Raw genomic sequence first — 16,568 nt, 5'->3', positions numbered from 1 at the left:
TAGAACGGCTTGCAATTAATGAAGAGCACTTCTAGATCTGAACAGCACATCTTCTTTAGCACAGTTACATCTGTACACCACCTCTCATTGATGTAAAAGCATGTCCCGCCACCGCGTGATTTCCCTGTTGATTCTGCGTCGCGATCTGCTCTGAACAGCTGAATGCCCGGCAGACTCAACTCGCTGTCCGGATTGGCGTCTTTCAGCCAGGTTTCCGTGAAACACAGAGCAGCAGAGTTAGAAAAATCCTTATTTGTCTGGGAGAGCAGAAGGAGTTCGTCTGTTTTGTTGGGTAGAGAGCGGAGGTTCGCCAGATGGATGCTAGGCAACGGCATCCTGAATCCGCGCTGTCTGAGCTTCACGAGCGCGTCGGCTCGCTTCCCCCGTCTGCGCGTCCTGAAGCGCTTGATCAGCGCCACAGCTCCCCCGACTACAATGTCCAGCAAAACATCAGAATAGTCGAAAACCGGTGAAATATCGGGTGGTGTGTACTTCCGAATGTCCAGCAATTCGTCTCTGGTGAAACTGATTGCAGGGATATAACTAAAGACAGGACAAACTAACAAAAACATAAAAACAACTGCGGAGCACGCCACAGAGGCAGCCATCAGCGTCAGCGCCATCTTACTAAGGTTATGTGGAATACAAAAGAATATACAGTGAAAGTCAATGGGGTCAAATGCTGTTTTGAAACCTTTTACTTTTTCTTGTATGTACAAAAACAGTTTAAACTTTCTATGGATATTTTGTATGCAGAAGAAAGTCGCAGGTGTGAAAATATGTGAGGGTGAGTAAACAAATTTTAATTTTTGGGTGAACGATCCCTTTAAGAAAGAAGGACATATAGAGTGATGGCACACTGCTAGAACAGTGCCAGACACTGCTTTTAGACATCTGCGACATTCAGCTGATAGTCCAGAAGGATGGATGGATTATATGGATTATATGAATACATAAACAAAGACATGCTCAGTTTGCTGACAAGATTTGAAGAAAATGGCAAAACAGCAGACACACATCCTCTCGCACTACTAGGGCAGTCAGAGACACACTAATGCATTAAAGTGCTCTCACTTTGTCAGGAACATCTGAACTAGACTTTCTGAATCTCTGTTTCTGTCCAACCAACTTCCTCATGGGAATGCATTCAGGAATGGCAAGCGCACACAATAAAACAAAAGCTCAATGGGTGCATGTATACTGGCTACGTTCTGAGACTTCTTATTGCAGACTTCTTTGCAGGCTTAAAACATCAAAGGGCAACAAGCTTCAGTCTTGTAGTATGGCTTGGCTTAAAGCACAAGCCTGTCAGTGTCAGCCTTTCAAATGCTGCACTTCATTACAAGTAAATGGGCCTGACTTAATGAAATCAGCTGCTTCTCTCTCTGTCACAGGGTATTTACTGACAGTCACAACAGTCATAGCTCTCTAAAGAGAGACTATTCAGTGAGCATCTTTTTTTTGCTAACCCACAGCTTAAAAATTTAATTTATAGTTAATTTTAGAACAAAAATAAAATATCCTGTTGTGCAATCTACATTGTTAAAAGCCTACTGTTAAATTAACTGTAAAAAAAGGCATATTTCTGTATTATAATGCGTATTGGTGCCTGTATATTTTACAACTTATTTTATAACCGTATATTTCATCAAGGGACAATGTTCATATACTTGAACCACCAAAATCTGCTTTTTATTTTAAAATGTACAGATAACCAGGTGGTAAGGTGAATTAGAGTTCAACACAAGTTGCCTGTCTACACACTCATGTATAGAAGGTGCAAAGGGTCACACACATAAAGACAAAACAACATCAGGGTTACAATACACACATGGCATCAAATCAATGCGATAAACACAAAATGCAACACAAAACACCCTAATGTACATTACTGACAAAAACAAAAAAAACTATTTAAATTAAAAAAAATGCTGAACATCAATGTGATGTGTCACACAGGGACTTCTGGAAATGTTCTTTAACTGTTTTCAACATAAATAATATGGCAATTCATAGTTTTTGCTTCCAAAAAACACACATTTTACAGTAAATATTTTTAATTGAATAAACAGTGTTCCTGAAACATTTAGAGCGATACATTCAAATTTACTGGCGTAGTTAAGTATATAGTGGTGGTGATACTGTAACAGATGACAGTAGAGATGTTCAGCACCGCTCAGTGCAGTGACAGCCCTTATCCCACAAAGCCTTGATCCATTAAAACTCCTCTACTGCTAAAACTGATGCCTGACAGGAGTGAAGGGTAAAAAAGTCACTAATATGGGATACTTTTCTCAAGCTGTTTTAAAATTATTTCTAAATGAGATATACATTTTCATTCTGTGAGAAACCAGGAGATGAGAAGCAATGTGTGCTGCAGGGCTGACAAACACACAAAAAGATTAAACATAACACAAACCTAATGTATAGCTTCAGAAGACATGGAATATATTGTGCACAAATCATAGGCACAGACCCCATTCCCTTTCACTTTGTCACTGCATGGAAAAAAGAAGCCAGAACATTCTTCAAAACATCTCCTTTTGTGTTAGATGAAAGAAAAAACAGTACTGGTTTGTGAGTAAATATAAAAATATTTTGTGTGTGTGTGTGTGTGTGAGTGTGTGAGAGAGAGAGAGAGAGAGAGAGAGAGAGAGAGAGAGAGAGAACTATATCTTTAGACATATATCCTCTCCTCCCCTCAGGTTACAGTGCAAGACAGCTAAGAGAGTCTGTGATTGTTTGCTCACCACTTATTTCTGATTTGTTGTCTTGGCTGTCTCTTAATGTAAATGATTCCTTCTCTTGTGTGTGTGTGTGTGTGTGTGCTCCTCCTAACACTGAAGCGCATACACACACACACACACACACCTCATAATCGTCACTCCAGAGTGTGTGAAATCAGCTTCAGAGAACAAGGGCACAGCTATTTTCAGCAGCTGTCATCCTCACAACAGATCATTTCCATTCGTCTTCATGAGTCTATCATAGATAAGACTGAGCTTGGAGACACAGAAGTGAATGTCAGTGTACACAAAACACTTTTGGTATATGTATATCCAAAGACCTGTGTATCTACGACGTTATTCAGTCCTTTGAGAAATTATGTAAACAGCAACCCCTGAGCACTTGAGATCTCATCACTCATCTAAATGTCATTACAGCACAATAATGAGGTAGATGGAAATTCATTGCATTTTCTCCAAATCTGGTGGACTCTAAACCATTCTGAGAGGTACTGAAATGCGATGAATTCACATGGGTGAAATTCCCTGGTTTAACCTGAAATAACTGCTGGAAAGAAGTGCTAGGAGTCAAATGAGAAGTAGAAGAAGCGCTGACATGGCAATCAGCCTAAAGAAGGATCCCTGCCTTACATAATATTCATCTGATTTCAAGCCATGTGCCTTCTGAGAAGTCCACCTCTCTAAAGGAAGAACTCTGGGTTTTATCATTTGAATGCAACAGCTATGTTTGACCTCTTGACCCCAGAGTTCAATGTGGTCGTCAATAGTGTTAAAATCAGAGAGGCAAAGAGCACAAGACATGAATTAATCCTGTGAAACATGACCAGCTAATCTCAACCTTAGATGGCACAATGACAAATGACCATCGATAATGATCTTCTGCATATTGCAAGCAAAAATGTTGAGCACTGGATGAAATCGCCAATTTCACTCTGACTGCCAAGATCAACCCCTATACAAGTAATATCTCTGACCAGAACTGTAATTTATATGCAAATGTCAAAAGGCTAAAAGGGTCTTTTAAGCCATAAACAGTCCAACACTCCAGCATGATCCTACGCAGACGCTACATATGCAACTTCTGAAGTTTTTACCAGTGCACAACCTTTGATTGATTATTTGAGTTACTTCCAAATGCCAGTCTATTACTACAGTGGCATCAGTTTTAAACAAACCCCGCCTCTAAATGGTACAGCGCTGGTGGTTACATATCAGTCAGATCCTGATTTGTCTTGGTTATTGGCCAAAATAAACTTAAATTTGGATCATATTTATGCCGATATTTATGGCTCTGCAGGTGACCAACTACTTGAAGCTACTGCTTTAAGACTTCAAAATCCAGCCAGAAAAGCGCATAGTATTTACCTTCACAGAGGTACTTAATTAGGCCTGTCTTGAAGAGTTGCTGGAAGTGGTGTCAGACACTAAAAGTTTAAATTCAGGCAATTTTTGCTCTGGCCAGAATGGTGTCAAACTGTGGACTAATGGAATCTTTATGGAGGCACTCAGGCCTCTCTAATAATTCCTGCTGAACAATTTATAAAGAGAGGCACTAAGAGATTCAACACACTCTACTTTTGGTGAAGAAACTAGGGATGCGCCGATCCGATATTCATATCGGGTATCGGCTCCGATAGTGCCATTTTTTCTCGGATCGGGTACCTGTCAGAGAGGGCTGATCCAAATTTGAGATTTTTTTTTTCCGATTGTGCGAATTATTCTGTTACTTCTGAAGCCATACGATAGCTTAATGTGAGCTACATATGAATATTTAAGTCCTTACATTATAGTTCACACAAACTCTTTTCACCGCTGTAGCGTCTGGACCAATCAAACACACAATATATATTTTGTTAGCTATATTTAACAAATACTCTGTAACACCCCTCAGTTAACAAGCCATATGAGGTCCTATGGACCCTTCCCCCAAAATGCGTCTTAACACCTCAGAAAGACACCAGGCCCCTGGTCACCATGGCAACCAATGCTGATATCACTGGTTTTATGGCCTAAAGGAATGTGGGTAGAGACACTGACTACATTTTCCATAGGAAAAACCCCGCTTAGGATTTCAGCCTTTCTCATTGGACAAGCCCATCTTGACAGGCGTGAAACTTCTCAGACCTTAAAGGCCTCATATCAGTGACCCGCCCCAGTCTGCGGTTTGGTTGGATTCTGAGATGAAAATGTGAGCTACAATGCTCCAGGACACCCTAAGTTTGTGCCAGGTATCGGGTCTTGACTTTTCCATTCACCAAGATTCTCTGACTCAAACTGGCTCTTTTTCATCAACCAACTTCAGCAAAGATCAACTTGAGCCTTCAGATTGCATCAAGCCTCTCTTTCAGACAAACGAGACATGCAAGTATTCAAACTTAGTCTTATTAATTGACACATTACGTATCATTTGCACCTTTTTACAAAGGTGTGTTTGAACTAAGAATCGGCTGTTTCCTTCCGGCTGTAGATCTGCTGAATATCAAATGGTACCATCGCTTCATATTTTAATTCCTCTTCTTTTTACTGCCTAAACTTCAACTCCTTTTCCTAGACCAACTGTATGCGTGTGTGTGTACGTGTGTATGTTAGACTAGTTTAAGTGTTTATGTAGTTAATAAAGTCTTACTTGTATCACACTTGACGTTGTTCATTGTTTGCTCATAACTGGAGTCACTTAATCATGCAGATTTATGCTACAGGCTCTGTGTAGAATTGTACAGTAAGAAAGTTATTTCCCTTAACCAGGAAATTAACGTTCTTAGAATTGACAGACAGTTGACCCTGAGAGGTCAAGTAAATACTTACAGCAGATCTAAATATTTATAATTAATTATAACTAGTTATGATTAATTATTCATATTTACCCTTGAGCTGATTCGCTACACCGCTGTGGCTGTCAGTCATTCGTTCAGCCTTTAAACCCTGGTCGCGTTCGGTTACAGCAGTCAGCTCGGTAAAGCTCTCTCCAAGATCATTCTGTGTTCCCATTATACTTGATTTGTAAATACATGTCTATGATTTTGCAAAATGGACTTTATCTTCTTGCCGGAGTTTAATCTTGTTTTGTTACTTGCTACCGGGTGTCTGTGAGAACAAAACACGGTGTAGAAAATACTATAAATTGTTTTTAACGTGCACAGTAACTGAAATTTAAAATTGTTAAAACAAAGGCTCAATAACTGTTGCACAGATATGATACACCACGCATCAATTTCTCTTCCCTTTGTGCTTTGCAGTTTTTAACACGAAGCGCTTACAATGTGCGCATCCGGTGTTCAGAATGATGCGCTTGAAGCAACACATCGTCAGGCTGTGACGTCATCATTCTGCACACCGGATGCGCACATTGTAAGTGCTTCGTGCTCATAGACTGTATAAAAACTTGTCGTCTTGTCGTCTCAAATTACCTTCTTGCCACATACATCACGTCAACACTGCCTTCTTTTAATGACTGGGCTTAGCAGATTTACAAATGATACTACAGGTTCCTCCCTTTCCCTATACGAAGTGGACTCAAAATGTCCAATTTTAGGGGAAAAAAATAGAATTGAAATTTTTCTGATAGAAATTGTGGTTGCGATTTAAAATATGAATTAAATGTGTGATTATATTAATGACTTTATTATATTATGACTTATTATGATTAATGATTATATTATGGCTAAAACTAAAATTATTAACAATAATAATAATAACCATGAAAAGAAAATAATAATGATAATTATTATTATTATTGTTGTTGTTGTTAAATACAAAATAATAAATATTATAGCAATATTTCACTGTAAAATAAAAGAAAAAGTAAAACTAATAATTGTATTTTATAGTACAGCTCTAAATTTACAATACTAATATTTATTGCTTTCCAAAAAATTACATTTTCAAACTTTAAACCATCAAGCTATTATTCGGTAGAAAACCGCAGGAAGACCTTTGTTGAGAAAGCTTCTCCTTTGTTGACAACAACTGGTTTACAAGCGCTTCTCATGACAAGTTAGGTAGCATGTGCAGGGATGAGATTCTGTGGAGCAGTAAAAACACCAGATCAGAACCAAAACAAGGTCATTCTCTTAATCTGATAACACTGAAATACTTGTCAATCACCATGTAAGAAACTTGACAGCTAATTCACTAACAGCTTGTCTTCTGTTGGCTTTGCAGCAGAAAATTAAATCCTGTTAAGCAATGCCGCGTTCAGGCCCGGGGGAAGTATGCTTAAAGGGGTCATATGATGCTGCTAAAAAGAACATTATTTTGTGTATTTGGTGTAATGAAATGTGTTTATGCGGTTTAAGGTTCAAAAAACACATTCTTTTCCACATACTGTACATTATTGTTTCTCCTCTATGCCCCGCCCTTTAGAAACACATCGATTTTTACAAAGCTCATCGGTCTGAAAAGCGAGGTGTGCTGTGATTGGCCAGCTATCCAGTGCGTTGTGATTGGCCGAATACCTCAAGCGTGTGACAGAAATGTTACATCCCTTACCATATGGTGATGCCGTGTCCTGGCCGGAGCGAAGAGACAAAAACATTAAAACCCATTATAAATGAGGCATTTGTTGCATCCAGTGGGGACATAATCACGGATTATAATGATTAATACTGTCTTTTTACGCGTTGCGTTGCATCGCGCCGCGTAAACATAAAACCATGTCTGCATTTGTGATCGGAGAAATTACAAACAACAAGCACTACTCTACACTGCTCAAAATTTGTGTTTGAACCATCAGTGGCAAATCCTTTAAATATAAAAAAACTTACTTACAGTCTGTGACGGCATTGTAGTCTACTCTCCCAAGATCAGGAAACAGTCCTCCATAAAATGCGCTGCACATATCTGAATATTTGGGTTGAACTGTTCTGGAACAGTGTTGTAAATACAACTTAACCACTGATTTCAAGTTGTGTCCTCTTTTGGAAGACCAAACAAAGTAGTTTCGCTTTCACAACGAAACACACGGCGGGCTTGAGTGAGCGGAGGCCAGGGGCTAGAGTGAGCGGAGGCCGGCGGCTAGTGAGTGACAAACAAAGTAGTTTTGCTTTCACAACGAAACACACGGCAACAACAATACTACAGCGAGAATCAAAGTTACGCCTTCTTTCTTTGCGTGAACATTTGGGCCGTGTTATGCAAATCTTCCCACATCGTGACATAGACATGTGGGGGCGTGTTAGAACGAGCCGTTTTAGGTAGGCGTGGTTAACTCTTAACTTTTATAAAGAATTTATCTTTGGATTTGAGACTTTAGTCTTTGCAACTTAACAGATCTTTTACTCACCAAGAGCTTGTAACACTCCAAAGAGAAAGGAAAAATTGAAATCGCATCATATGACCCCTTTAAACAAAACACAATATCCACAACAGGCTCTGGGACCGAGCAGTCAGCTCAGGGTGTCATTGACACAGGTACACAAATCAACAAGGTGCAGTGATGGTTTCAGAACCAAACTCCTGCCGCTACACTTGAAATGTCATGCGTGACGGAGGCAAAATATTTGTCAGTGCAGCTGACATGGATCACTGGACATTGTGTCGCAAACAGCGTCGCAGTAATTATGCTCTTGGTAGTGTTTCTGTAGCTGCGAGGTTTATACTTGCTCTGGAGAGCAATAATAAAACTAAACTGCAGGAGTCTGAGGAAAGTTTCACTCCCCCATGTCTGAGATGTGTTATGAATGTACTGTGACTTTGTTAGAAGCAGCTGGTGCCTGTCTAATGTCTAAGAACTCAAATATGTTTTCAAAATAAAAACAACATTGTCCTTTCCAGTCACAAGGTTTTGATTTGCTGAGTCAAACAGCTGAAAGGCATGACATAGCAATTCAATACAACCCTACAGACACATGGACTGTGTGTCTGTCTAGTGTGTCTACATAGTTTTCTAAGCCACAGGTTAGCTATGTAAACCCTGACAAAGATAGTTCCCCTAAAATTGAAAATTTACAATTCTGTCTTCATTTACTCACCCTCATGTCTTTCCAAACCTGTATGACTTTCTTCTGTGAAACAAAAGATATTCTGATGAATGTTGATAATTATTTTGGTGACCATTGACTCCCACATATAAACCCCCCCCCCCCCCAAAAAAAAAAAAAACTTGAGACATCTCTTAGAATATCTTCTCTTATGTTCCACATAAGAAAGTCAGTCAAACATGTTTGGAAAAACATTAAGGTGAGTAAATGATGACAACTTTCATTTTTGGATGAACTATCCCTTTAAGTGCAAGGTCAGAATCGATCGCAGACTTGAGTTTCCATATCTGGTTTGTGCGTAAAAACAGTGTGAAATTAAACAGGATTGACACCAGTTTGTGGATAAATCTTGATGCTAAAATTGCCCTAGAAGGAAACATAAGCAGTGCCTCTGTCCATAAATGACACCAAACAGAGCAGCTTATCTTTACATCAACAAATGGCATGAAAATGCATTTCTAAATCTCAAGCAATTCCATTCAGACCTGTGATCCTGAATTTCCACATAATCCCACACCTACAAAAAACTATGTCCCCTGAATCAAGCCATTACTGTAATGAGAGAATCCAACAAATAACACAGATAACTAGTTCAGTAACACTGGTTATGAACATGATTATTTCTGAGATTATGACTCACCTGAAAATAATACCCAACATATTGTTCTCTAAGTATTTTACAACACACTGAATACAGATAGGAAAATATTATTACTGATAAGAATATCCTCACTATTAAAGGCTTTGTTATAAATAAATGGAGTGGGAACACGCTGAAGAATGCGGAGATGTTGAATATTCCAGATTTAGAGGATGTGTGGTAGTGGCCTACATGCACAACACAGAGACTGCTTGGGTTTTAATCCCCATTAATGCATTGCTGCATAAATCCCATTACAACCATCACTAGGTCACTGCTGTCATCAGTCATAATATGAAAACTCCAGCACAATGGGCCATTTAGGGTCCCTCGCTCACTCTCTCTCTTCCATTTCTTTCTCAACAATTGTTCTTCCTCTAATAATTGAACTTCTTTGTGACCTCAGCATTGACGTAACATGTTATAATAAAACATCTAAATTATTCAAATTGCAAATTAACAGTGAAAGGCAAAGAAATCAAGAAAACGGTTGGACAAAAATATTGAACTACTGGAACAGCCTAGCACTTGCAATAGGGAAGTGATCTACATATCACACTTTTAAGATCACTCTTAAACAGTAGCTTAAGACAAACCCGACCACAAATCATATTTAAGTAATATGTTGCACTATGTTGTATATTTGTAATTGTATCACTAGTAATCAGAGTTGCCAATTCTGAGGTTTTCCCACTAAATTGGGCTACTTTTACGCTGTTGTTATTTAGTCTGTAGGTTAAAGCGTTCTCCCCCCACCAAGAATGCGATTTCGATGAATAGAACCTCTGACAGAGGGGGAGACCGCGGAAAAAGCACAATTAGGCTAGTTTGGTTCACAGACCTGGCAACCCTGCTAGTAATGTCTTTATTTGTAATAAAGAGGTCATGAACTGGCTTTTTTTAATTATATTATACTGTTGTCTGAAGCCCACTTATGACGTTCGCGTGGTTTTTTACATTCAAAAACATCAAAATCAATAAGTAATAGGCTATTTTCTCTTCTGGTTTTGGGGCCGGCTCAAGAAACACTCGGTCTTTATTGAAGACTTGGAAGTAAACACCCACTGCTATGATTGGATAACAGTTTTGCATAGTAAACTACCTTTCTGTGTCTTTTTGACAAGCTACATCCTTCATAGTTGGAGCCTTTAATCAGAGTTGCCAATTCTGAGGTTTTCCCACTAAATTGGGCTACTTTTACGCTGTTGTTATTTAGTCTGTAGGTTAAAGCGTTCTCCCCCCACCAAGAATGCGATTTCGATGAATAGAACCTCTGACAGAGGGGGAGACCGCGGAAAAAGCACAATTAGGCTAGTTTGGTTCACAGACCTGGCAACCCTGCTAGTAATGTCTTTATTTGTAATAAAGAGGTCATGAACTGGCTTTTTTAAATTATATTATACTGTTGTCTGAAGCCCACTTATGATGTTCGCGTGGTTTTTTACATTCAAAAACATCAAAATCAATAAGTAATAGGCTATTTTCTCTTCTGGTTTTGGGGCCGGCTCAAGAAACACTCGGTCTTTATTGAAGACTTGGAAGTAAACACCCACTGCTATGATTGGATAACAGTTTTGCATAGTAAACTACCTTTCTGTGTCTTTTTGACAAGCTACATCCTTCATAGTTGGAGCCTTCTGTAACTTTGGTTAGACATGTACACATAATCAAGACATATCAAGTGATCTCTAACAAAGCAATAGTGTCACAGAGTACAAATATTTTTTACTTGCATAAGTGTGCTGCGCCATTCCTGTCGGATCCAATATAGACGGCACAGTATTGCTTTTTAATCTCAGTCTCTCTGCAAATGCAGCGTCGACCTGTGTCATTTACAAAGGAATTCGCGGTGAAATGAAGCGAACAACACTCAATGTTTTACTCACGTGAGCTGAAACGTCATTAAAAATAAAGTTCAACCACGCATTCCTAATATTTGAATCCAAAGGAAGGTTATGCAGCGACTGTGTTCTTCCACAACCAGGCACTGCACAATATTTTGCGATCTTTAACGGCATATTTATTGCTTGGTTGCTCGATCCGGTTTAACGCCACTTACGTTATTTCCTACCTGGTCTCATGGCATAAACGTACCTGGGGGCACTTTTTAGCGAGAAGCGAAATACATACCAATAAGTACATATCACTGCAGTTTCCAAAATAAATTAACACTAGAGGCAGTAAAACTCCCGACACATTTTATTCTTTTTCACACAAATTTACAGAATTTCGATTAATAAAGCGTAATTTTCGCACAATTACTTGAAGAATATCATGTTATGACTTCAAAACAATATTAATATGCTGGGAGATTTGAAAACTGATGCTTTTGAACGTTAGCATCACACATATCCAGCTTTCTTTCTATGGGTTTTCATCGACGGTAGGTTTGTTCGGTAGCTCACGGAGTACGGAGATGTGCTTGAGAGGCGAGGAGCTCCGGTTTGAATCCCGTGTAACCACGGTTCGACAAAACAGTTCAAATCTGCATATAAGGAAGTTGAAATGGCACGGTTGCATCAACAAATGCATTTTTATATCAGTTTTGCATTTGTTAACACTATCGGGTAAGTTTAGGGTTGGGTTTGGTGTAGGGCATATTTCCAACATGATAGAGCATTAACTTTTAGTGACAGTACACGGATATTTGAATTCTGACCCAGCGCAATACGTACCAGAAGCAACATTAAAAAACACAGCAATACGTACCTATATCAACATAAAAACATACCAGGGTTCATGTATTGAACCCATGTTTTAGCGTCACTCAGTGGACTTTTCTCTTTGAAACTGCGGCGAAACTTGCAGTAAGGTATGTAAAAACGGTGTTGCACAAAAAGTACACAGAGGTACATATTTTTATGAGACCAGGTTGGTTATTTCCCTACAATGTCATGTGCGAATCAGTGGGCTACAGAATTAGGCATTGATATGTCTGTGGAGGCGGTGTTTAACCTATAGGTAGGCACATTCCAGGATCTGGAGTTCGCTGGGCCTGGTGTCAATAAAAACTTTTATTTCAGTAACAAGGACGTTTTCAGTTCTGAAACGTACAGGATATTCTTTTAGTATGATTAGGGGTGCGCCGTATCATACCGTCCACAATAATACCAGTATAATTTTTTACATGATTAAAAAAGTGTCATATCGCAATATCAATGATATAGCGACACAATGACATATGGCACATTTATGTTCCCTAGCGTGCACAACAACACCACAAACCCAATAAGTGTGTTCGACCACACACTTCGAATTAGGTAGTCTGTCATCGATGACAGTAGCTCATTGGAAAAGGATGGAAAATGCCCTTTATTTTGTTTGCACTAATAAATGCTGCTGCCTACCAACTGCAATCACCAATAAAACGTTTTCCCATATTTTTTAAATATCGTCATAGCAAATATTCTTGAAATATCGTGATATAATTTTGAGGCTATATCGCCCACCCCTAAGTACGATGAGCTCTTATATATCAAAAGCTCAAATAAAAGTTGTTTTCTCAAAAAACCAACCCTTTAACTTTCTAGGGACTACAGATGCAAATGAATTGTTTGCTAAAGTTTCCATCGTTTTCCCATATTTTTTAAATATCGTCATAGCAAATATTCTTGAATATTCGTGATATAATTTTGAGGCTATATCGCCCACCCCTAAGTACGATGATCTCTTATATATCAAAAGCTCAAATAAAAGTTGTTTTCTCAAAAAACCAACCCTTTAACTTTCTAGGGACTACAGATGCAAATGAATTGTTTGCTAAAGTTTCCAAGTTTACATTTTGTATTTTATACTGATGTTCATTAATGTGCATTGTCAATATTAAATGAATAAAAATGAGAGAGAGTAATGCACGGCAACCACAGACCATGTTTGTATTATACAACGTTTAGGGGAGATTTATCCTAAAATACACAATACCACACTTAAATCAGTAGGATGTAAGAATAATTGGGCTTGACGTTGTATCCTTGATTACAAGACTTTTAAAAGGTAGACTGATAAAATCCTATGCGCCCTAACTTCTAGGAGTTGCACAAAATCAGTTAATCAGATAAGACCAAATAAGATTAAAAAAAGCACTATCCAGTTTTGTGAGCAATATGCATCAGACAGTCAAGATTGTAGTAGATTGAGGGCCCATGCACCATTTGAGGCCGAGACTGCGAACAGTGGTTGTGACCTTCTGATGTAACCAATGTGACCTATAATTTCTAACCACCACCTGAAGCAAAGCTGATATCCACAAGAACTACGAGCTTAGCTTACTTAGACCTCCACTCTCTTCAGAGAGCTCTTTGGATTACTGCTTCACTCACTTCACCACAGGTATGCGAGTATGTGTGAAGACATTAAGGTCACAGCATTTAATTCAGATGAATCACCTGGCTACTTTGTGCTCTTCTATGTTTGAAGGTGACATAACCATGGCTTGCCTGAATATTAATTCCAGCATGAATATTTATCCCACTATAACTAACAGGTAACTATTACGCTTCAGGCAAATTGCCAAAGCGAGGAGAGGCACTTGAAATTTTATGACTGTCCTCCAAATCAAACAAAAACAAGATTTGCATTATTCTGCTCTTTCTTTTCAGGCATGTTTTTGAGGCTGCTGTTATGAGAAGCACTGGGGTCTTGTGAGGAGCTGGAGATAAAGTTAAAGCGAGAAAAGGCCAGCCAATCAGAGAGCACTAATCGTGCTTCTTTCACCAGCATGACCGTCATTGACGAGGTGGAGGAAACAGATATAGAGACAGGCCCACAACATTCCCAAACATTTCAGAGAGCAGGTCGGCAATGTAGAGTGACAGCTCTCTAATACAGATGGGGTCTTTCTCTAGGGCTGCATGCTGAGATTTCTGTCAGCACTGAGGAAGCGGTAGCACTGTCCTGAATCACACTGTCCTTACACAGCCTTTACAAAACACTTACTATACAAGTGCCTGACCATTCAAAGACCAATAAGATTCTGGCAGAGCACTGTGCAACATCATTTTCTTACTAAATTTATTTTTATTTAATATAACAGCACTAGGTCATTTTGTAATAATGATGAGTCTGTGCTCTTAGTGTTCCAGAAAACATGGAACTGAACTTCTTTTGTTGATGTTTGGGGTGATTAAGATTTTTTTTGGAAATAAATGAATACTTTTATTCAGCTAAGACATATTAAACTGATCAAAAGTGACAGCAATAACATTTAGAATGTTACAAAAGCTATCCATTTCAAATATATGTCTTCCTTTTGACCTTTCTAATCAAAGAATCCCGAAGAAGAAGAAAAAAAAGATATATTTCCACACAAATATTAAGAAGCACAACTGTTTTTACTTTTGATAATAAGAAGTGTTTCTTGACCACCAAATCTTTTTTTATGTGACTGATGTAATGGTAGCTGAAAATTCAGCTTTGCCATCACAGGAATAAATTACATTTTAAAATATATTATATATAATAGAAAAAGGTTATTTTAAATGGTAATATTTCACAATATTACTGTATTTGATTCAAATAAATTCAGTCCAGGTCAGCATTAGAGACTTCTTTGAAAAGCATTTAAAAATCCTACGACCCCAAACCTTTGAATGGTAGAGATCTTATATTTGTTGCACTAAATATCATGTTGATACTCAGAACAACAGCACTCTTGCGTCTGTGAAATTGCTTAATTATGTAATGCTTTAATTCAGGAACTTAAGGAAAGCATTTTTGCATTTTATTTATGTTAAAGTATCCATTTCCCCTCACTTTGGTTGAAACGTGGTTAGCAACATCCAAACAACAAGTTCAAAGTCTCTTTTTATGTTTTATGTTACTCTCTTTAATGTTACTGGCACAATTTAACCTACAGTACTGAAACATGGCACTGTACAAAAAACCCTTTTATACACAAGTCATATTCAGCCATTTAATTTACTTGGGTCTGGCAGATCAAGACAGGATAGTTTTTTTTCCACCTCCAGTCACACCATCAGTGGATTTGGATGCTGCAGCAGTCGGGGTGCCGCTATGCCAAGAAGATTAGAGCAGGTGTCAGAGCAGGGCATGGAAAAAAAAAAAAAAAGCTTCTGCTGCTTTGTGATTATTGAAGCCTCTCTAAATTATGCTCTGGATGCCTGTTGATTTGGCACGGCATCCGGCCTGGAGATGAATTCATCTCCGAAAAAATATGAAAGACTTGCAAGCCCTGCTCAGCCAGTCCAGAGCCTGTGGCATTCATCCTCCGGCTAATTACCCTGTTCTGTAGTCATGTGCCCTTGAGCAATCAGCACCATTGTCCTAATTGCATTGTATTGGTAGGCTGATATTTATCAATCCCTAAATAAAACACATGACTGGAAATTCATAATGAAGTGAATGTTTCAAAAATAGAACTTGTATTGTTATGTTTTTATTAGAAAGATGGTGATGATAAATAAAATTATAAAAGAAGAGAGAGAAGAGGGATGTGATCTGTGTATGTTAAAAGCTTCCTCTGTTGCTACAATTTGTCACTTTTCTAACAGCCATGCAAATACAATACTATCAAAACTGTGTTAGTACTTAAAGTACTCTCTGTAACTTAATGACTAACATCTAAAAGTCAAGATTATTATTTCTTATGACTGAATCAACTTGACGTCATCAGCCAAAGGTATTTTTATGGATTAGTTCAAGAAGAAATAACCCTTTATGCAACAACTGCACAAGTACACTTTTAACAGTGTAGCTGCTAACCACTTAAAGTGTGAATGACTTTGCACAGATTCTATGAAAACACAAATGCCCTCAATGTACAGAGTTCAGAGTACAGAAAACCTAAACTTCACACATTTAATCTAGAGTAACTAACAAACTAACAAGGGATGGTGAGAATAGCAAAGTTAATAGAATCCTGAAAGTTTTAATGATGCAGAGGCAGCCAGTGCAATGGGTTTCATAATGGTCCAAAACAAATCAGATGAAAGCCAGCATGCTGAGTGAATGAGTCACGTACAATGCTTTGACAAAGTACTGCCTAAAACAAAAAGAAAAAAGAACTCCTGATGGTATTCAACAAAGTCTGCTGTACATTTACTCTAAACACTAATAATAAAAAATACATGAGGATATGCTGAAATTATATAACATAATGCTAAGCTGTCGGTCTATTCTTCTCTGCCTAAAGAGGGGGAAGGAACAATAAGACAAAGTCACTCTGATCAATATATTAATAATTGG

The 16,568-nt window shown here is 38.3% G+C and overlaps 1 protein-coding gene across 5 annotated transcripts in view; it reads right to left on the bottom strand.

Annotated features, from left to right (window-relative positions):
* LOC107560535 (fibroblast growth factor 13-like) overlaps positions 1-16,568 on the bottom strand; it is a 145,879-nt gene that overhangs the window by 126,082 nt on the left and 3,229 nt on the right. The window lies entirely within an intron of this gene.

The sequence above is a fragment of the Sinocyclocheilus grahami genome, unplaced genomic scaffold, assembly GCF_001515645.1.
Source record: "Sinocyclocheilus grahami isolate Dianchi unplaced genomic scaffold, SAMN03320097.WGS_v1.1 scaffold23.1, whole genome shotgun sequence".
Taxonomy (NCBI): Eukaryota; Metazoa; Chordata; class Actinopteri; order Cypriniformes; family Cyprinidae; genus Sinocyclocheilus; species Sinocyclocheilus grahami.
The sequence above is the reverse complement of the archived record's forward strand: the minus strand, read 5'-3'. Positions and strand labels throughout refer to the sequence as shown.